The sequence below is a fragment of the Kogia breviceps genome, chromosome 7 (genome assembly GCF_026419965.1).
Source record: "Kogia breviceps isolate mKogBre1 chromosome 7, mKogBre1 haplotype 1, whole genome shotgun sequence".
NCBI lineage: Eukaryota > Metazoa > Chordata > Mammalia > Artiodactyla > Physeteridae > Kogia > Kogia breviceps.
The window spans coordinates 119,565,489-119,587,270 of NC_081316.1; the positions used below are offsets into that span (position 1 = coordinate 119,565,489).

Sequence of the window (21,782 nt, forward strand, 5' to 3'; positions counted from 1 at the left end):
ACGGGCCAGCCCAACGGACGAGAGGCTCTGCTTGACGCTGAATAAAAACCAAAGCGGGAACAGGCCCTTCCTTTCCGCTCCGCAGTCCTCGTGGAAACCGTGGCCCCAAGTACTCACGTCACAGGTTAGGGGTTGGTCACCTTGGCACGTAATTTTGATGATGGGAAAGAGCGCCTTTCACTCCCCCGAGTGTCCTGCCGCCTGGAACCAGGGATCGGGAACCTCTGGGTGTCCCCAGGTCTAAGGAGAGCCTCTCCCAACCCTGGCCTGGCACTCATCCCTCAGCTGACCCTCTGCCCAAGCAGTGCCAGCAGGATGACCATTTTGTGTCTGCTGCTTGTTTGTTTTAAATCAACTTGTCCGCCAGAGCCAGCGCCTGCCTTGGCGATGGCTTTTGACTCCTGGAAGAGGCTTTTGCACGCACGCTTTGGGCTCAGTTCTGGCATAGATTTAAAGACAAACGTTGTCCTCGCTCTAAGGGCTGTCATGCATTTTGTGCACGACGCCAGACTGGCTCTGAGCAGCTGAGCCTCGTCAGGAAGTAGAACCGCCCACCTGCCTGCAAATCGCTAACTCAAATACACCTGCTCTTGTAAAACGGCGCCCTCTGCCTCCAGGTGCTCATCTAACTCCTGGCGTCTCTTCGACAGCTTTGGGGCCCTCCCCGCGGGCTCCTCTACGTCCCCAAGAAAGACCTCTATTCTCTTCACATCCCCCTGAGCCAGCTGGGCCTTCATGGTCCGTCATCCACTCGGTCCAACGCCTTAAACCCCTTTGCTCCTTTTACTCTTTTTGTCACGACCTTGCCACCGAATCCCAAGTCTGGAAGAAGAACCCAGCTCCTCTGAGCCTCAGCTGAGAAGAACAGCACAACAGGACAGGCTGATTTCTCCATAAACTCATGCTCGCCCAAGCCAAGGGCCCTCACGCCCCTGTCCTGCACGTTTTCTACCATTCATCCTGCCACCCCAGGGTGCCTTTTCGCCGCCCCTTCCGTCTCCGTCCTTGCGTCCCGCTCACGTCCTCGGCGCACAGGCCTTCCGCCTGAGAGACAGTGAGAAGCACGCCCGTCCACGGCCGGGCTCCCCTTCCCCTGGTTATGACGACGTGCTAGCCCTCTTCCGGTCTTGCCTGATAGCTCTACCCATATGCTTTCCCTCCATCCCTCTTGCTTTCCCAGGCAAATAATCCTAATGAACACTCCCTGAATGTACTGTACATTCAGTCTCACCATCTCGAGTTTATCTTCCCCGCTGGCTTTTAAGCACATGAAAACTAAAACTTAAAAAAAATAATGACTCGGGCCTTCATAGTCTAGCTATTTCTCTTGCCCCATTTCAGACAAGTATCTCACATCATGCCCTTTCTCAGCTCTCATCTCCCAGTCACACTGCTATGCACACCGCCATCTCCACCAGACAGTCCTTCCTATGGCCTCTGGGAACATCGAGAACACTATTTCCACTGGACACTCTTAAACCATCTTCTTGATATCTCTGTATCTTCCAACACTTTCTCCTCGTACACACTCTACTTTGCCTTCCTTCCTCTAAGTCTGTCCTTCTTTGTTTTCATTGCGAGTTCTTCTTCCACCTGGCTTTTGAAGGTTGGAGCTCTTCAAGACCCTCTTATCTTTTGATTCCATACTTCCTCCAGAGCCTATGGCTTCAATGGTTACTTATATGAAGATAACTCACTAATTGGTTTCTTAAGCCGACAATTCTTTCCCTCTCTCTCTCTCTCCCTGTCTGTCTGTCTGTCTGTCTGTCTCTCTCTCTCCATTGCTTCTGGGACAAACCTGCTCATTTTCTCAAACAGTTTCGAGCACCGAGCAGGAGGCGGGTGCTGTTCTAGTTACTGTTTGTTTACACAGAAGGGGACAAAATACACAATGGCATTGCCACATCAAACCTAGTGTGGCATACAAAACAATACGTAAAAGATAAAAACAAAATACAGTGGTAACAAGTGATAAGTGCTCTGAAGAAAACCAAAGCCGGGTAAGAGAATAACAAGCAATAGAAATCCTATTTTAAATTGTGCGCTTATGGAAATCCTCTCTGACGAAGAGACATTCAATCAAAAACTCAAAGTGAGGGGATGAACCACGTGACGTCTTGGTGGAAAATAACCTCGGGCAGAGAAAATAGCGAGAACAAAGGCAACCAGGTGGGAGCATATAGGAGTATAAACTCATCATTAAAATGAAACCTGTAGGAGTCCCGATTTATTCAACTCCTCCAGCCCGGATGTCTATCTGAGTTTTCAGGCAAGAACCCACACTTTCCATATCCAATCCATTACTCAGCCCTATAACATACATTTCTCTGAGAATTCTCCCCTATTCTACCTGGTGAGATATTGCCTGTTCCCAGCAGCTTGCTCTGCTTCCCAGACTCCGGCACCTGCGCGAACACAGTAGAGGCTTATCTTCTACGTGGCGGCCTCTCCTGGTTTCCCCATCAGATCACACCTAAGCCATGCCCGCCCAGCTGTCTCCTGAAACACGAGTTACTGATAGCGACTGCTTGTCCAACATAAGATGTCACTGATCTGGTCATTGGAGAGTGAATCCTTGGAGGTAAGTTCTGTTGTGAACATCAGGACGAAAGGAGGAGGGGCCAGCCCTTTCCAGCTGATTTATATGCAGCTGCTTCTCTGCTCCGCTCTTACAAGGGGGGACGGGTACTGGATTTAGGCATCAGGCTGGGTAGAACGAGTGAGGGGGCTGGTCAAATTCAGAGCATGGGATCTGATGATGTCTCAGTCTGTAGTCTCTTAAGGAGGTGGTGTTCATGAGGGAAGCGATTTCTCCCATCAAGAATATCTCCTATACAAAGTAGACAATCATTCATTAATCCCTAACAGTTGATGTGTCCAATGACATGCCACCTCTGACTTGTGTTTATTTCCTTTCTGGAGGCCAAGGGTGAGGTGAGCACAGAGTAACAAGCAGCTCCAAATTCCCATCAGGTGTTCACGCTGATTTGCAGGAAAATGGGATGATGGTTTTATAACAGCTAATAGAGTTTCTGATTTAAGGCAGCTGCTAGAAATTAGCAAGGACTCCACTGAAAGCTTCCCAGTCACTTATAATAACAGGGTAATAAATCATCGCCAGTCCTTTCTGGCATTTATGATTCTATTAGAAACCGAAGACCTGGTTCAGCTACTCTTCTCCGTTTTTTTTTCATTTATTTACTAAATTACCTTTTAAAGTTCAAGGGGAAAAATAAAGCATTGTTCTCACTTTGCTGTCAAATATATGAGTGACTGGGTGTCTCCGTGGTGTTCCTATTGCAAAAGGGAGTGGGGAGAGAAGAGGCAGAATGTTTACATGAAGCCATCTAAATTTTTTGAAACCTTAATTGTTTGGGGAGCACAGTTATGCATCGTGGAAAGTTGCCGGATGTTGCGTCTGAAAACACTTGTTCTGTATCCCTGCTCTTCTGCAACCTGCCTGCGTGACGCTGGACCAATCTTTCAGTATCGAAGAGTTTTCATTTCCTTATTTGTAGAAGTGGGATTTGCAACTCTCCCCTTTATCTATGTGCGTGGTAGTTGGCGTGTCTAATAAAACAATAAATGCGAAAGTGTTTTGGAAATTATCAGGCTTGATGGATGTTAGTTATTTCCGTTTATGAAGAGCTTTGTTTTGTTTTGTTTTGTTTTTTTTGCTCGTTGGAAACACTTATTCAAAATAGGAAGCACTGATTGCTAAGCTATTTACAGCTGTTTGTTCTCCCTGCCCTAGGCTCCTGAGGAACATCTATCCCTTTCTCTGTTGGATCTCTGAGCCGAATTCTCCACTGTGTCAATAACAACTAGATAATACCCCCAGAATACCCAGTCTGGAACTGAGCCAGCTTCCTTCTCAGTTTAGCTCACAGATAGCTATCTATTCATCCGCATTTTCCAAATCACAAGAAGTCATGTGTCACTCTCATTATGCATGAAGTCACACACTCACACTCACGTGGCCGTGTTTTTTCATATTCTTATAAATACACTTTGGCAGAACCTATGCCATCTAGTCCGTGAATTGTAAGTATTAAAAGAGATATTTAGGAGCCATGGGAACTGTTGTACCCAACAATAGCATACGTAATTATTTAGCGCATGTATAGGAGTCTTTGGAGACCTCCCTGATCTATGAACTTGTTAACACAGGAAGCTGTTTCAATATACGTAATTCAGTTCAAAGAAGTATTTATTAAGAGGTCTCTCCACCGCTCAGTGCAATGGTGCCTAGAAAGAAATATGGTTCGGTTTCTTGCCCTAAAGGAGTTTATAATCGCACTGGGGAGATAACAGGAAATCGCTGGAGGAACCGTGAGATGACACGCGGTTGACTGAGGGTTGAGAGGGGCCAGGGCACCCGTGGGAGTCCTGGTAGAAGACGTGGGAGCTGAGCCGAGCCACACCTGCTTGGTGGACACGGAGGGTCTCAGAGGAGAGAGAAGGGATGGAGAAATGGCTTCGCCAGGCTGGTGGCGGCAGAAACGAATGCCGGACTCGGCACGCGTAACCGGGGCTCCTGGCCGACCCGGCAGGCAGGGCCGTCGCGCTCGGCAAAGGCGGCACGACGACGTGCGGTAGCTGGCGAACGTGATTGGTCGGGCCGGAGGTGGAGGCGGGCCTTCGTGAAGGGCCAGGCCCGGGAAGGCTCTATCACGATGAGACCCTTAATATCTAATAAGCAAGAAGGCCCTATGCTGTCGTTTTTCGGAAAGCAGGGGTGGGCGTGAGCAGATTTGGGTTAAAATCGTCACTCTGATATCACAGCAGAGAGGAGAGATCGGTAGCAGGGACACCAGTCAGGAGGCTTTTGCCGCTAAAATGGCGAGAGCTTAAACTAAACCAGCTGTAAAGCAGGCACAGCCATTTGCCAAATAGACACCCTTCCTGCAGCTGCATTCCAGGGAGGCTCCCTTTACACAGGCTATGTGAGTGGTGTGTCCCCTGGAGGTGTGAAGCGTGTAGCTCTGAAGAAGGTGTTAATAGAAGATACTTCTGGGATGGAATTGACAAGGCTTTGTAACTGCGGAGATTTTCAGGGTGAGGGAGAAGGACTCAGTCCTTGAACCTCCATTCTCTACGTACCCACTCTCCCCTGGAGACCTCACGTTGACCTCTGGCTTTAAGTATCATTGCCATGCTAATAACTGAGCTTACGCATATATACACCTTTCTCTGAATTCCAGAATTGAATATTCTTCTGCCCACTTACCCTCTCGATTTGGATTTCAAGTAAACATCTCAAATTTGAAGAGTCCAAACCCAAACTCCTTATTTTCTCGCATTTCAAACTTGTATCTCCCACGTTTCACATCTCGGCAAATGTCAGCTTGATCTTTTCAGCTGTTCAGAACCAAAGCTTTGGAATCATCCTGGGTTCCCATCCTTTCACACCTCACATCCCACCTATCAGAAAATAATGCCAGATCTACCTTCAAAATACATTAAGAATCCCATCCCGTCTTCCCACCTCGACGCATGCCAGCCTGCACTAGACCCCCTGCATCTCTCACTGGGTCACTGTGAAATCCTCTGGGTGGTCCCTCTGCTCTGGCACTGTCTGCCCTACGTCAGATTCTCAGGACAGCGACAGGGATGGTCTGTTGAAAACAAGCCAGATGATGTCACAACTCTGCCCCCAGACCCCCCACTCTGAAAGCAGAGCCTCCAGTGGGCTGGCTCCTCCTCCCCTCTGACCTTTCCTCTCATCATGTGACTCCAGACTAGCCACACCCCCTTGTTTCCGGGCCGCTGGGCACACTCCTACCTCAAGGCTGCCGCTTCACCTGCATGAGAAGCTCGTCCTGCAGACACATCCACGTGACCGGCTGTCGTGAGGTCTCCAGGACACGCCGGCTTCTCTCACTGGGAAGCACCCACCACAGCCTCCCACCTCTTCCCTGCCTTATCCTCCTGGTGCCTCCTGCCGCCGAGAATACTGTGTTTTCCTTTATGTCTGTATGAATGGACGCATGTATTGTCTCTTCCACTAGGACAAACACTTGCATAAGGTCACTGCACTCAGAAAAATGGGGGAGTTGGAAATTAGACTCGATCAGAATGGAAGTAACATTTGAGGCCGTGGGACTGGATGCGTTTCATCAGGAGAAGCTTAGGGATGGAGAAACCAGCACTGAAGAGACATGGGAAGGGAGAAGGAGATTGGGAGGAAGAGTGGCCGTTCAGAGTGAAAGCGTGAAATTTTGAAACATAAGACTTAGCCATTTCGTCACATGTCATTAAGAGGCTAAGTAAGACAAAAGTCAAACATGAAATACTGAGTCTGGACTTGGGGAAGACGTTGGCGACCTTAAGGAAACGTGTTTCAGCTGAGCAGAGAGGGCCCATTAGAGAGGCTTGAAATGGGAGTGTGAGATAAAGAAATGAGGATGGCCAAGATAGCCCTTCTCTTTCCTGAACTCTCCGAGAGGACAAAGGAGAACAGTATGGATGCTGAGTAGAGACTAGATCCACGAGCAGACAGATTATTTCCTGAAGCCTCACCAACCATTAGCGATGATCCAGAAGTAGGAAAAGAAAGCCAGAGAGAGCGCCTACCGGGATAATCAAAAATTGACATAGAAGGTCCGCAAGAAACTCCCCTTCTTCTCTTAATTACCGGTTTATATTAAATTCCTGTAAGAGGAATTAGAGAAAAGTTTGGCATGTTGTGTGCTTATTAAAAATACTACATTTATAATAGTCTGGCATCTTTAATCAATTCGATTAGAAATGACATATTTCATCTAGAACAGAAATAGTTCCAGGATGAGAACAAAGCGAGGTGTATTTATTTGTCCTAAGTATTTCTTGTTTTCTTTAAAACACATGGGCCCTGTGGCTTTATTACTGATAAGTACCTCATAATGAAGTGTTAACAAGGAATGCACTTGAAGTGTCTTTAGCAAATTTAATTTTTAAGTGCATAATATGGTCAGAAAATTGATTCTAAAACAAGAATGTATGTTCTCCTCTCTGTCCTCCCTCGGTGAGGTCTGGGCCATCTCTGCGCAGTTCACAGGCACAAGAGAGAAGAATCTGGTAAATGACACATCCCTAAACTCTGCCATGAGCTGGGAACACAGGCCCCAGGGTTTCCCCTCAATTTACCATGTCCCTGTGGGCAAGAAAGGAGGGTCGGCTGTGAACGTTGAGGTCAACAGTGACTTTATTTCACAAGCAATCATCAGGCATTTATCTAGTGCCTTGCACAGTGCCCGGCACAGGGAGGCTACACAGGGAACTGAAAAGGTTTTAGTCTGTAAAGTATGTTCAGTCCCATAGCAGCCCTGAGACAGATACAATGTAGTGGAATGATCAGGACACCGTTTGCTATACCCAACAGTGTAAAGCTGTGACACAGACAGGCCATGCTGTGGTCATGGCAACGCCCCAAATGACGGAGATGGCCCGTCCTGTATGGCTGAGTCCTACCTGGATTGCAGAGGATAATCGATACACGTGTGTCCACTACATCTGAGGACAAACTGAAAATGTCTGGCACACACTAGAGGACACGTTTGAGCGACTGGGAGGGAGGCGGTGGGCTGGTGGGAGTGCGGACAGGGCCCTGCGGGAGGGGCGTGGGTTTGGTACAAGGAGCACAGACAGGGACCACCCCCCTCCCCCATTTGTAAACAGCTGGCGATTGACTATTTGCTGAAGAACTTCTTCAGGAAAATTAATCTGACGGTTACACGTAAGAATAATTAGAGAAGAGAGATTCTTACAAAAGGAACCAAAAAGACAGCAATTATTACGGTCTTGGTTTCTGAGGTGAACTTGGACTTGGCCAATTCTAGAAAGAGGGTTAAAATAAGGTAAACATAAGTGACACCGGCACATAAGAACCAACAGAAAACCATGATAGCTAACTGTAATTTCCAAGCCAAGGTAAAGAAGGAACAATTGGAAACTCTTATTTAGGACACGTCAGGTGCTAGGTACTGTGTTGGGTGTTTTGCGTTTTTTACCTTATTTTATCTTCACAATACCCTTATAAAGAGGGGGGAAAAAATGAAGGTCTAGAGGTGTAAGTTACTTGTGCAAGATCACTTATCCAGGCATTGGTGGAGGGGGTTCTTTCCGTGACAAGAAGCACTGCCAAGACTTAGCCCTGATTTCACACTTTCATACCTGCCTGCCTCTCCTCCACCTTCCCTGTGTCCCAGGCACACCCAGATGCTACAGCTCCTCCCACAAGCCCGGTCCGCACTGCTGCTCCCGTCCCCACCAGCTCCCGTACGTATCTCTGCTCCCTTCCTCTTAAGACGTAAAGCCTGTTTCCTAACATCCTCCACCCCGTGAGGTTTTCCATTTCTCCCACAGATACGTGACTGCTCTCCCCTCAACCTCCTCTACCTTCCACTTATTACTGCAGGGATCTGGGTGTTGCTCTTGTCCATAATAACAGACTGTGGCTTCTTGAGAATAAAATAAGACCTCTTATCTGTCCAGGGATCTTCGTGATTCCTTTAGAATAGAAATTTGTTGGACAGGAAAAGAGAGGAGGTGACAAAGGACAAAAGACAAGGCGTAGGGCTCAAGAAAAAGCAGACGGTGTTGCAGCTACACAGGTTTAAGGGGTGGTGGGTGGGTGTAATATGACCCTGAACCTGGAGGCCGGAACGCCGGGTTCTTTGGACAACTCGCTTTACCACTGTGGACCCACTTCTCCTCCAAAACACGAGGCATTTGGACACCTGGCACTCCCCAAACCGCATCCGATTTTATCATTCCGTTTCTCATATTTGCAGGCAGGAAGCAAAAATCCAGGCCTGGACCACCTTATTAACTCAAATATTTTTACTGTTTAAAGAATCAGCTTCCCTCCAATGGCCAACTTGAATAAACCAGTTCACCAGAAGCCCAGCATCAAGACAGCACAGCCGGGCTTCCCTGGTGGCGCAGTGTTTGTGAGTCCACCTGCCAATGCAGGGGATACGGGTTCGTGCCCCGGTCCGGGAGGATCCCACATGCCACGGAGCGGCTGGGCCCGTGAGCCATGGCCGCTGAGCCTGCGCGTCCGGAGCCTGTGCTCCGCAACAGGAGAGGCCGCAGCAGTGAGAGGCCCTCATGCTGCAAAAAAAAAAAAAAAAAAAAAAAGACAGCACAGCCAACCCCCTGGGTGGGATCTGTACCAGGGCGGGCGTGCTCTCCTGGGCCCCCAGGGCTGATATTCCGGTTCCCAGCCTGGGGAACTCTGTGGCTTGTTTGCATAACAATTACACGCATTAGGAAGGCTACTGATTGGAGGGCTCCTCGCCAAACCCCGATAGCTTTTTGAATGAAGCTGCCTTTCTTGTCTCTGAACAGCTGCTGGTGTCCCGCTCAGTCTTCCGTCGCCACCAGAAGAACGGCTCCAGCTCCCCTTCCAGCTTCCAAAGTTGCTTTTCCAGGAAGGAGAGTCATCGGGTGGCTTCTCCCCGTGTCAGGATCTCTGCTAAGTCGCTGCTGAGGGACCTTTCCCAGGCAGCGCAGCAAAGACTCCGACAGCACCACAGTCTTGGAGGCAAAACAGAGCCGGCACTGGCACCCAGGAACAATGCCGGGTAGATGAGATGCCTTCTGGGTTGAGGGAGACCTGCTGCCCGCTGGGTCGAGTCTTCACTTCACTTCACAGAAGTCACTCAGCTACTCAAGAAATAAGCTCTGAGTTCTCACCGCGCCAGCTTTGCACCAGGCAGCGACCGCCCTCGATGAAAAAGCCAGGATCCTGCCTCATCGGGCGATCGGACGGGCCACGCGAGTGACGCCCGCCACACGTGTTGCCCCTGCTCTGTGCGCGGCGTGTCCTCTAACTCTGTACTGTCCTATTTGCCGTGTGAGCCCCTGGAGAGCGGAGATCACGTCTGACTTCTCTACCACCTCATCGCCGAGCAATAGCTGGCCAGCTCAAGCACCTGGAGAGCGAAGCCTGTGTCTTATCTTTCTTCCTCCTGGTCTCCCCCGTATTACCAACAAGATTCCTTGTTTACACCAAGTGTTCCACAAAGCACTATACATATCTACGCATATTTTTTAAAACAAAAATAGCATCTCTTGCCCACACACAGCTATGTGTATTTCTGAGACTAAGTCAATTATGTGATTGCCTATTGCTGTTCTATGGGTCAGTCTGAAGGAAAACAAAGAGCGAGATTAAAGTGAGCACTGAGAAATTGCTTTCTTAGTAAGTATGACGACTGTGTAGCAGCCACCTTCCCGGGTTCCTGTCCACTGCACTTGGAATTCTTTGGATTCCTCGGAAATTTCCTGGAGGGCCGTGGCCCTGCATTGATACTAAAGCCTCACTCAGAGCTGAGTTTTGCAGAGACCTGAAATCCGGGAAAGCGCCGTTCTTCCAGTGGGTCTAACGCCGCCCTCTAGGGACCCGTGTCATGGGCAGAAAACTGAGTACCTATTGCATCGTCCTGGATTCTGGTGGGATGCTGCCACCATCTCCACCTTCGGCTTAGATCTGCTGAGCCACCAAAACAACTCGAAGTGACAGCCAAGTTTTATTGAGCACTTACTATTCTTCAGAAGTGGAGCTCTTAGAGTCCTTACAGCTACTCAGTTATAATTCATGCAAGCTACATTTCACAGATGTTTATTAAGTACTTATGATATAATCTCGATAAATCCGTTGCGGCCCTCAGTGTAGGAACCTTGGGGAACGAAGATGTAACACTTACTAACGGGCAAACTGAATAATACGTACTAATAAATAATTGTATTACAAAGCTTCACGAGATTTATGATCCTACTTAATCCTCACAATATTTAGCAACTGTTAACCATTATTTTCTCCTTTTATAGATAGATAAGAAAAATGTGGCTTTAAAATGTTAAATGAGTTGTCCAGAGTAAAGGGACCAGCTGGTTAGAGCCAGAACAGGCACTCGGGTTGTCTAAGTACGTAGCCCCAGGGCTCCATCACTAGGTATTCTGCCTTCCAACCTACACCAGTGGGCTTCTTAGGCCAGTGACCACAGATTGGACCCCAAACAGTGAACAGGAGCCAGCTTCAGCCATCACTTACTACCTCTGCCTACCCTGGCTTGAAAACATTATGTGATATTTGCAATAAGAGTCCCATTAATATCATCGAGTATCTAACCTCTGCCACCTTGCATCATTGCTGACTTTCAAAACCCCTTCTATCTATACTTTTTCACAGTCTCAACCCCGTAGTGTCCTGGACACCCTGACACCCATTCCCTCTACTCCTCTTACCATTGTTCCCTCGTTCTGTACATGGTGCATCTGTAATAAACACTCTCCCAATAGGCCTGACCTAATTACGAGTATCTCCCCACCTTCCTGTCGCTGGTTCTTCCAATCAGACGCCTGCTCCTTCCACCCCGTCCAGGGAAAGCTGTTTGCTTTTATTCTTCTCCACCCACTGTCAGTTCGTCATCTTCCCCTTTACTCCTCATTACACATCATCTGGTTTCCAGTCTCACCATCCCACCAAATCTCCCTTGGCACAGGCCACCCATGGCCTCCTGTACGAGACTCCTATTGCCGTGTAACAAACAAGCACACGTTTAACAACTTCAAACAACACTCGTATGTTTTCTCACAGTTCCTGCGAATCAGGGGTCCTGTTACAAGTTATTTGTGTCCCCTGCTCAGGGCCACACCAAGCTGAAATCAAGGCATGCATCGGCCAGGGCTGTAGTCTCACGTGAGCCTCTGTCTTCTTCCAAGCTCACTGGCTGTAGGGAGAATTCAGTTCCTTGTGGTTGTGGGACTGCAGCTCCCATTTTCCTGCAGGCTGTGGGCAAGGCACCCCTCTCAGCCACTAGAGGACTCTCTCAGGTCCCCACCATGTGGATGCTGACTATGAGAGAAGCCTCCCTATGCAGCTCACAGGTGGAGGGTTGCTTCTTCAAGGCCAGCAGGAGACACCTCTCACTTTGAATCCCCTTTCAAAGGGTTCATTTGAGTAGGTCAGACTCATCCACAGTAATCTCCCATTTGATTAACTCAAAATCAACTGATTCTAAGGACCCTAATTACATACACAAAATCCCTTCCCTTTTCCATTTACTGTAACCTGAACCCGAGCATGAAATCCTGTCCTATTAACAAGGCTGACCCATCCTCTGGAGGAGGGGTTTATATGGGGCATGTGCAGGAGAAACTCTTAGAATTCTGACTACCATCCTCCATATGTCCAAAGGCTTCTCCTAATAGGCCTGTTCTTCTCTCTTCATCAAAATAAAAACCTTACCCTGCTAGTCTGACCATCCTTTCTTTTCTTTTCCCAGTTATCTCCCTGGCTTTTCTTTTCTACCTTCTTCACAGGTGTTGCTTTTTGGCGGTCAATCCTGAGCTACCCATTTTTTCCAAAAGGATCATCGTACATCACACCTCAGACTATTTACACGTATGTTCATTGCTGCCTGGAACGTCCTTCCCATGCTTTCTTCATCCTCTGGTCAACTTTCATTCATCCTTCAGAAATCTCATTAAACGCCAACTCTTCCTGGAAACTCTTTTGGACTCCACTTCCCCTCCATCTGATGGAGATTCCTGGCCTCTGTTTTTCCCACAGCATTCCTTGCAAATTCCAACTCAGCCCTTCTTTCACTGTAAAATAATCATGGATCGACTCACCTATCACTGTGGCTCGATTCTTTGAGATCACGGACTATATTTTATTTGATATTAAAAAAAACCGCACTACCTCAGGAGTTACACACTTTAGACATGAATCCAAGTATAATAATCATTCTACAGATGGAGAAACTGAGGATAATTAAGGTTAATTAAGCCACTGAACATCGTGCATTGGTTAAGAGTCAGAGTAAGGAAGAGAAGCACATCTCCAACAGACTTTGGGACTGTCTAGCCATTCAGAACTGCACGTTTGAGATCATGCATTTAGGAATCTGGCGTGACTATTACCAAATCCAATCCGCAAATTAGAACAAATACCTAGCATTTTGCCTGGGTCACAATAAGGTGTCCGTGTGATAAAAGTTTTTGAATGAAGTCAAGGATTGTTAAAAAAAAAAAAAAAAAAAATTGAATTGGGAAATCATATAGGTAATTAGGCTTATAAGGGTTCTGGATCTATATAGCTTCAGGAAGTTTTTCTCCTATTAAATGGAAATGGAATATTGTTTAGGATTTGGAATAGCAAAAGAAGAATGGACAATAGAGAGTTAATTATGATCAGGGAAAAAGAAAAGTCCAGTAAACTACAATAGAAAATTCCCTATAGAGCCCATGACCTTCTGGAGGCAAATTAAGCAAATCTACTGAAGATGCAGAAAGAATTCCAATAACAAGCCTTGTAAAATTTGAACCTCTTAAGCTCCATCTAATGAATAATCTTACAGGTCATCCAAACCAGCACCCTTAAAGTAATGAACCAAACGTGAATCCAGATGACCACGTGAATATTAGAGAGAACAGGATTTCAAAACAGGTTTCTAAGTCTTCCTTCTCTAAGTGACTGTGTGATCCACCCACACTCATTCGTTCATCCTCTCACTCGTTCATTCATCCTTTTGACAACACTTTATTCCGATTAATGTGCGAGAGTGGGAACCTTACAGTCAACAAGGACTGACCCCTGTCCTCTAGGAATTCTCTGTCCTGGTAGAAGACTGGCTCGTAAATGAGGGACAATAGGGCTCTGGGAAGAAGATTAGAGAGTTCTTTGAAAGCTGTTTTTGTGGGGGAGAGGGTCAAAGGAAGGCCTCTGGGAAAGAACGACTTCTGCACAAATACGCCAAGGAGCCAGGTGATGGAGCCCAGAGGTCCTTGCATGCACCTGGAACAGCCTGTGGAGAAATATTAAATCAAAATGGGGCTGATCTGAGAAAGGATGCAGAGACCCATGAGGCTGGTTTGGGAAAGAGTCCCGTGGGCTTCACAGTTTGGGTCAAGTCTGAAAGCGAGGCTGAACTGCCACAAGGTTTATAGCCGGGTTGGGGCAGCACAAGCAGATGTGCGACTTCAAGTGATTGCTCCGGACACAGTTTGGAGGATGAATCTGAGGGGCCAGGAGTCGAGATGAGGACGGTGGCTGCAGCTAAGCCAGTGGTCATGGAATGGACAAGGAGAGAAACAAATGACGGGCGGACACAGGGGCAAAGGGTTCAGTGACGAATGGGACAATACCGACACGTCACCCCATAGGCTTGTTGTAAAACCTGAATGAGAAAACAGATCGGAAACTGCCATACGAACAACTGTGTTATTATTACCGACAATGTGGGAAAGTGTGGAATTTTCTTTCAAGAAGCCCGAATCGTAAAGCAAAGAGTGCTCCCCCGGGACATTGAAATGTGTCGCCCTCGCCTTCTATTACGAAACCTTCGATAACAGAAAAGGAACAGGACCCTCCAGGGCGGGTGAGGCTGGCCACGGTCCCAGCAGGCAACCACGGCCCGTAATCTCCACTCTGGTCGGGCCTGTGCTCTCCGCCAGTTCTGTTTTAACCTCAGGGTAAAATGGCAATTTTATTCATATTAATACACTTGCATAAAGTGCTAATTTACTCCATCATTTTCCTAATTAGCTCCATTGAATTGTAAGGCTCATCTGCATGAATCATGAATCCCCACACGCCTTTTCCAGTGTCTGCCTTGTCCCTGACGAGGGAAGCACGGAAGGAAGAAGAAACGCTCATCCGCAATGCTTTGCTCATCTTGGAGAAAGACAGCCTGCTTTCTGAGAAGATGGTAAAGGCATCGAGAAGGACCATTACTTAAAGCTGGAGAGACACTGGGAGGGCAGCCCTGCCTTTCTTTTAGAATAAATAAAATGCAGCCTTTGTTCTGGGTTTGACTAGCTCTGTCGTTTCCTCTTGGAATGTGCTAATGAATGTCGACTCCTTTCCAGCTGAGACTCAACTCCACTCAATCTGCTCGTGTCACGGGGAGGAAGATTAAAGGCGATGAGGTAGAGCAAGAAGAGTGGGTTTATTTGATCAAAGAATAAAGGAAATTCATGCTCCCTTTGTTCTCTGGACTAGTTATCTCAATTGGATTGAAAACGGAGCTATTCATAAAACGGACAAAATTAACGTCAAGAACCTTTAACAAATTCCTAACAATAAGTTAATGAGAAGAGTACAGCAAACCAATAGAAAAATGGGCAAAATAAATGAACAGGCATAGTAGAGAGGAGAAAACACACATGAAGAAATTATAAATGAAGACTAAAATTACATAGCTTTTTATACAGAATCAATCTGCAGAAATGAAAATGTCTGTCCCTACGCGGTACTAGAGGAAGATGTGATTCCTCAAGCTCTTTAGACATTGCTGGTGGGAGTCCAAGCTGGTGTTTCAGTGGGCAGGTTGGCAATACCTTCTATACTTAAACATTCCCAAACTCTGGGGCCCAGAAATTTCTCTCCTTGGCATGTCTGTTCCTAATAGCCTTGTTCATGAACAGGAAAAAAATCATGGATTAAGCATAAAAGCTCATCAGCATTAAGTGGGTAAATGAACAGAGGTATAGTCACAAGTTGGAATAATACACAGCCGTCAAAGTAAACGAACCGCAACAAAGCACAAAAAATATGATCTTAGAAGCACAAGAAGTGGAAAAGTTTCTTCAACATTACACATATCAGAATGCATGCCCTTTTTATGAAGATGAAAAACAACAAAACCAAAAATTCATTATATATATATACACACACACACACGATGAGACTGTATCAGAATGAAAGCACGAGACGGACACAAAATTCTCGATGCTGGTTACCTCTCGAGGGAGGCGGGAGGAGGAATTTTGAGGCGGTCATGTGGGTGATGACAAGGTCTTAGCCTTTGCGTTTTTTGGAAGGGTTGTATGTGTTTGCTTATTATATTATTTTTAAAAGAGAAAAATAAGAGGTTGGTCACTCACAGAATGCTGATGAGAGGGTTTCGGGGACCAATGGTGGTAAATAATCCGATTCTGTGCACCTGAGTTTCGTTTAGAAAAGGTAAAACCTCAGCCATCAAACATCTTTTTCTTGACATGGTTCGTTTTTAAAGAAAAAAAAAAATCTTTCTACTCTATCATTACTCTACGTGTCTCCTTAACAAATGTCTTCATTTTATTACCCTTGGATGAGCTTCCTGATTTACCAAGGTCGCGGCAAGTGAAGAAAGGCGAAAGGAGGAAGAGCAGGAAAGGATGCGTGTGACTTAGAGCAGCTGAGGCTAAGGGTCTCTGGAGATAAGAGACTCTGAAAGCGGGCTGGGGGGTTCCAGAGAGATGTGGTCCAAGAATCTCAGGCAGCGCTTGCCGGGTGGATGGTTCGAGTAGGTGCGGGCACCTGCACTCCTCTCTAGGTCCCAGCTCACCGCAGAGAAATGCCCTGGCGGCGGTGTTCTCACGCACCTCCTCTCCTCGTGTTTCTGTCAGTGTAACTCAGCACCGAATCCAGGCAACAATCACCTGTACTAAGGACCACACTTTCTATTTGTACAGCACCTGTGTGCTGCTCACACGAGTCTCTCAACAGCCTCAGGAGCAAGGGCGGGCTCGCTTCTCTTTCCTTATTGTCGTAGGAAATAGCTGCGGTCTGGAGGGACCTTACTTGGACGACCCAGGAAAGAAAATTCTGTTCACCAGCCTGCCATGTCCTTTCCAAGATTCCATCCAGAAAGGAAGCGGCTGAAACAGGGAGCTCAGACTCACAGGTACTGAATACGTGTCTGTGCACTGAAATCTTTACCTCATTTAATATTTACAAGACCCCTAGGAGGTAGGCTGTGTCATCACCTCCCTTGTAAGGACAGAAAGATGGAGAATTCAGAGAACCCACGTTATTAGCTGTGTGAACTAGAGCAACTAGCTCAAGCACTCCAAAGGTTCATTTCCTCGTCTAAAAAAATGAAAACTGGGCTTCCCCGGTGCCGCAGTGGTTGAGAGTCCGCCTGCCGATGCAGGGGACGCGGGTTCGTGCCCCGGTCCGGGAGGATCCCACGTGCCGCGGAGCGGCTGGGCCCGTGAGCCATGGCCGCTGGGCCTGCGCGTCCGGAGCCTGTGCTCCGCAACGGGAGAGGCCACAGCAGTGAGAGGCCCGCGTACCGCAAAAAAAAAAAAAAAAAAAGAAAAAGAAAAAGAAAAAGAAAACTATAAGAGTAATGAACATCATGGAGTTATTGGGAGAAATAATGAGATGAGGTGTGTTTAAAAGAATAAACTGCACGAAGGTGACAAACGGTGTAAGTATGACTGAACCCCTGGGTATATGATCCCAAGCCCTGCCCTTTCTCGGAACACATAATGCAGACAGCTAAGCAGAGCACAGTGCAACCCAATTCTGAGAACCACTGCTCAAGGTACTGCCGTAAGAGAAAAGGCCACAATTAATTCTCACCAGATACCCCTTTTCACACCTGCCAGAGCTCCAGAGAAGTCATCTCTCCACAACTTGGTTATTATTAGAACCACAGACGAGAAAATCTTTTCACTGGCAAGAGACTAAGACATCGAATTCCGTCCGGCGTCTGCTTTAAAGAGTAGGAGTGGAGTTAGATTATCAGTGACATTTTCTCAGTGGAAAGATTGCCAGGATCGTATTTGTATTCATTTTCATAAATGCAATATATAAGCCACTAATAGAACAAAATCTACTAATTAAATTTCATTCAATAATGCATTTTTCACCTTTCCTTAGTGGTGCCCTGTACCTTCCTGCCAGCACAGTGCTAATAACGTCTTAGTTAGCTTATAAATGGGGCTTATCATTAAATTTGAAATATTAGCAAGCATCAATGAGCCCCAAGTGACAGCACAGTACATAATTTGAAAGGGTTTTATACTGCAGACCTAGTTTTTGCTTAATTTAATTTATTTATTAACAATTAAACATATGGATTTGGAAGGATGCTAGCTCAGCTGCTCCGGCAGCCCGGTCCTTCGATATTTGCCTAAACTAGGAAGAGAAACAGCAGCAAACCTGAAGCTCACGCCTCTGAAAGAAAGGCTCCTTTTATAATCCCTTCATGTCTTGGGACGGACAAACTGTTTATTTCCTACCCCAAGATTGATTTTTGATCCCGTTTTCACTGTAGTTTACCTTAACAGTTAAGGCCTTTGTGTTCAGTGAATTATTTGGAAAAGGTTTATAAATTCCATATTCATATTTGAAAAAGGATTATAATGCCTCTATTGTCAATAGCAGGTTATAGAGCTTCAGGGTTTCTAGCATGCATGTGAGGGGCTGGGGAGGACCTGGTATATATGAGTTAGGGAAAAACACATTTTGAACTAACACTGACATTTCATCTGATAAAATTCTCCAAGGGTGGGTGAGGCCCAAATTATCACGATTATCCCACTGGATTGACAAAGAAGCTACGGCTCGGGGCAGGGGTTGGGGAGCTGCCATTCTTCGAAGTCCACAAAACAAGGTAGAAACAGAGCTATGACTGAACTAGATGAACCCGCACAGGCTTGCCTCGAAGTCTCTGCCAAACCTGCTCTTCTCTGAGTTCAGGCATCTGGACCTGTACCCCTTTCTCTAGCCAGAGAGAGACATCGCTCAGAAAAGACAACAGAACATCCACTGGTATTGAAATAATGTCTCCGCCTGCATTCGTATTTATTGAACAAATTGCATTAATTCCCTTATTCATTTATGTATTCCAAACCGACATTTATCCAATACCTACTTTATGCCAAGCAGCTTTTTAAGCATCAGGGGCACCATACGAAACAAAGATAAAATCTCCCTGTCCTCACGGGGTTTATGTTCTAGTGGGCGGGGGGAGGCAGGCAGCAAGTAAAACAAATGAGCATATTATGTGACTGATTAGGAAGTGTTAATGGAGGGGAATAATAAATGGGGAAAGGGAATAGGGAGCGTTGAAGAAGCTGGTGTTTGTGATGAGAAGACAAATTTAGGATCTGATCATGTTCCCTTTCGGGCTGCATCAGAGAACGGGTGTTCAACACCCACCCCCATCCTCACCCCCGCCCCAGGTATACTCACACTCTCAGCACATCAGCCTTTTCTTTTCCCAGACAGAGGATATCGGGATTTCTATTTGTTCTCTAATTGGCTAGAGCAATGTTGACATCCAGTGGCGAATTAGATTGATCACTGGTGCCCACACTTGTTTTTTAATCCCCGTGCATGGGAAGGACGGTGGGGTATGAGACCGGCCTGTCAGCACGGTTCGGTTCAGGGGGGCTCCTCTGCAGGCACCCACCCTCACCAGCTCCACGTACACAGTCAGGACACTGGTGTGACTGGGGTTCAACAACATGCATGTCACCCAGTGTGAGTGTGCATATGTGTATCTGTCCTCTAGATGTGCATGTTTATAGGTATCTATGAGAAGCTGTGTGTACATGCATTTCTCCTGTTCCCTACACATGGGTCTGACGCTGTGCTGTTCTACCTGGCATGGAACTCTTTCTGTCCTCAGGAGCACGCTACCCGGAACATGGAGAGAGAACGACCCTACATCCTGATTCTGTCCTTTTCCATCAGGCTGACGCTCTGTTGTCTGTTTCTAATGAAGCAAGAGCAAGCATGGCTGCCTCGGGCTTGCTTCCTTCCCGGTTGGGCTGGCTCACGGCAGCTTGGGTGCCACCGGGAGCACTGTGCCCCACGAAGACAGCCGCCGCGAAGCTGCCTGCCCATTGTCATCATGCACTCTGGGGAAGAGACACCCTGTCCCGACTCCTTACTCGGAAAGGGCCGAACACCCACACATACAGCCCCTGCTCGCCAAGAGACTCGAGTCTAGAAATACAGCTGACTAGCAGAAAGAGACTGACATCCAACTTCGCACCCAACTTTATCTTTAAATTCAGCACCTATCCAGACTGCACGCCACGTCTTATTAATTCATACCTTTACGTTCGGATCTTTTCGTTTCTGGCGGTACGCGGGCCTCTCACTGTCATGGCCTCTCCCGTTGCGGAGCACAGGCTCCGGACGCGCAGGCGCAGCGGCCATGGCTCACGGGCCCAGCCGCTCCGCGGCACGTAGGATCTTCCCGGACCGGGGCTTCGTGTCCCCTGCAACGGCAGGCGGACTATCAACCACTGCACCACCAGGGAAGCCCACACAGGTAACTTTTTTTTTTTTTTTTTTGCGGTACACGGGCCTCCCACCGTTGTGGCCTCTCCCGTTGCGGAGCACAGGCTCCGGACGCGCGCAGGCGCAGCGGCCATGGCTCACGGGTTCCCGGATGTGGGATCTTCCCGGACCGGGGCACAAACCCGTGTCCCCTGCGTCGGCAGGCGGACTCTCAACCACTGCGCCGCCAGGGAAGCCCCGGATCATTTTTATTCAGTATTGACAACCTGCAGATCATTTTCGCACTGGATCTGAGGCTGAGCCCCCCCCGCCCCCGCAAAGCTGCATTTGGAAATCCTTTCTACCTCCGGGTGTGGGAAAACAGAAGGAAAAAAAGGCCCTCTAACGAGTTTAACACACTCCACAATTAAATATTGACTGGAAGTTCTCTCCAAGTCTTTTTCCCTCCATCTCTCTGCCGCCACAGGGACATGTCTAGATGTGATTCCTAAGCTGTCCCCATCCAGTGATTACGTTCATTAGGACACCAGCCTTGTGGTTAAAGCACTTTCCTTGCTGCTGCACGTTTAATTAGACAACTCTTCCCCAGAAATTATTTATAGCCAGGCTCCAGAGCTATTGTTAGTCCGAATGTAAATAAGATTCAGGGCGGGAGTCCCAGTGTGCCCCAGCGGCTGGCGCGCTCCTGCACGAGCAGCCCGGCAGGCACCCGGGACTGCGGCCAGGGCTGTGCGGCCAGAACTCGGGCTATTAAAAAGCCCAGGCGCGATTTTCTAATTAAACTTTTGATACAGAACCACACAAAAGACTAAATCTATCAGGTCAGCCTGAGTGCACGGAGGAGGAGCAAAGGGGAGACGAGGGAAGGGCCAGAGCCCTGCTTGGGAGAAGGGGTGTGCAGGAGGGGGAAGGGGAGGGGTGGGCCCCTGTGCCCCTGTGCGCGGGGCAGGCATTTTCCTGCGTCAATGTGCACTTGCGATCCCTGATGGCCCCAAGGGACGTAAGGAGGAGACCTGACACCAGCCTCTGTACTCCGTGCCGGAACGGTAGCAGCAGAATGGAACAGGGTCCCTGCAGTGGAGACACTCAGGTTATTGTAAATGATACAGACTCGTGATCAAACCAAGAAAGCACAGTAGGAAAGAGCTTTAGTAACATCAACAACCACTATCCATTGAGCACGTAACAGACACAGGCACTTTACATGCCTTATTTCATTTACCATGCACAATAAACCCGGGAGTTGAATGCTGTTATTGTAATACCAATTTTCAGCTGAGAAAACTGAGACTTTAAAAAGACAACTCTCTGTAGATCACACAGTTAGTAAGTAGCTGCCTATGAGACCCAAGCCCCTAAGTAACCATCGCTTTACCGTCTACTGGTGCACGTGATGCCTGCAGGAAATTGTGCTAGAGGGAGCTTTGCCAAGGCGACCGAGGATGAGTTGGGTATTGAGGCATGAAGAGGAGTTTGCTAGGTAGACAGTAGGGGGAAGGAGGAAATGGCAACCCAGATGTGCTGTGACTGTCACATTTATAGAGAGAACTTGGATCTAGGGGCTAAAGCTCTTACCAAATGGTAGCAGTAGCAGTAATAATAATACAAGAGAATGTGGAAAGTCAGAATTGGAATCCAAAATGCTAAAAAAAGGGCTTCCCTGGTGGCGCAGTGGTTGGGAGTCCGCCTGCCGATGCAGGGGATACGGGTTCGTGTCCCGGTCCGGGAGGATCCCACGTGCCGCGGAGCGGCTGGGCCCGTG

General features: G+C 47.6%; 1 protein-coding gene across 3 annotated transcripts in view; it reads right to left on the minus strand.

Moving 5' to 3' along the window:
• The window catches only part of OPCML (opioid binding protein/cell adhesion molecule like), a 1,097,554-nt gene that overhangs the window by 540,353 nt on the left and 535,419 nt on the right, over positions 1-21,782 (minus strand). Inside the window, exon 3 of one of the 3 annotated variants that reach the window (XM_067039351.1) lies at positions 19,832-19,998. The exons of the other annotated variants lie outside the window; for them this stretch is intronic. The gene's annotated coding sequence lies outside the window, so the exon portion shown is untranslated. The remainder of the gene's footprint in view (positions 1-19,831; positions 19,999-21,782) is intronic. 3 annotated transcript variants of the gene reach the window in all.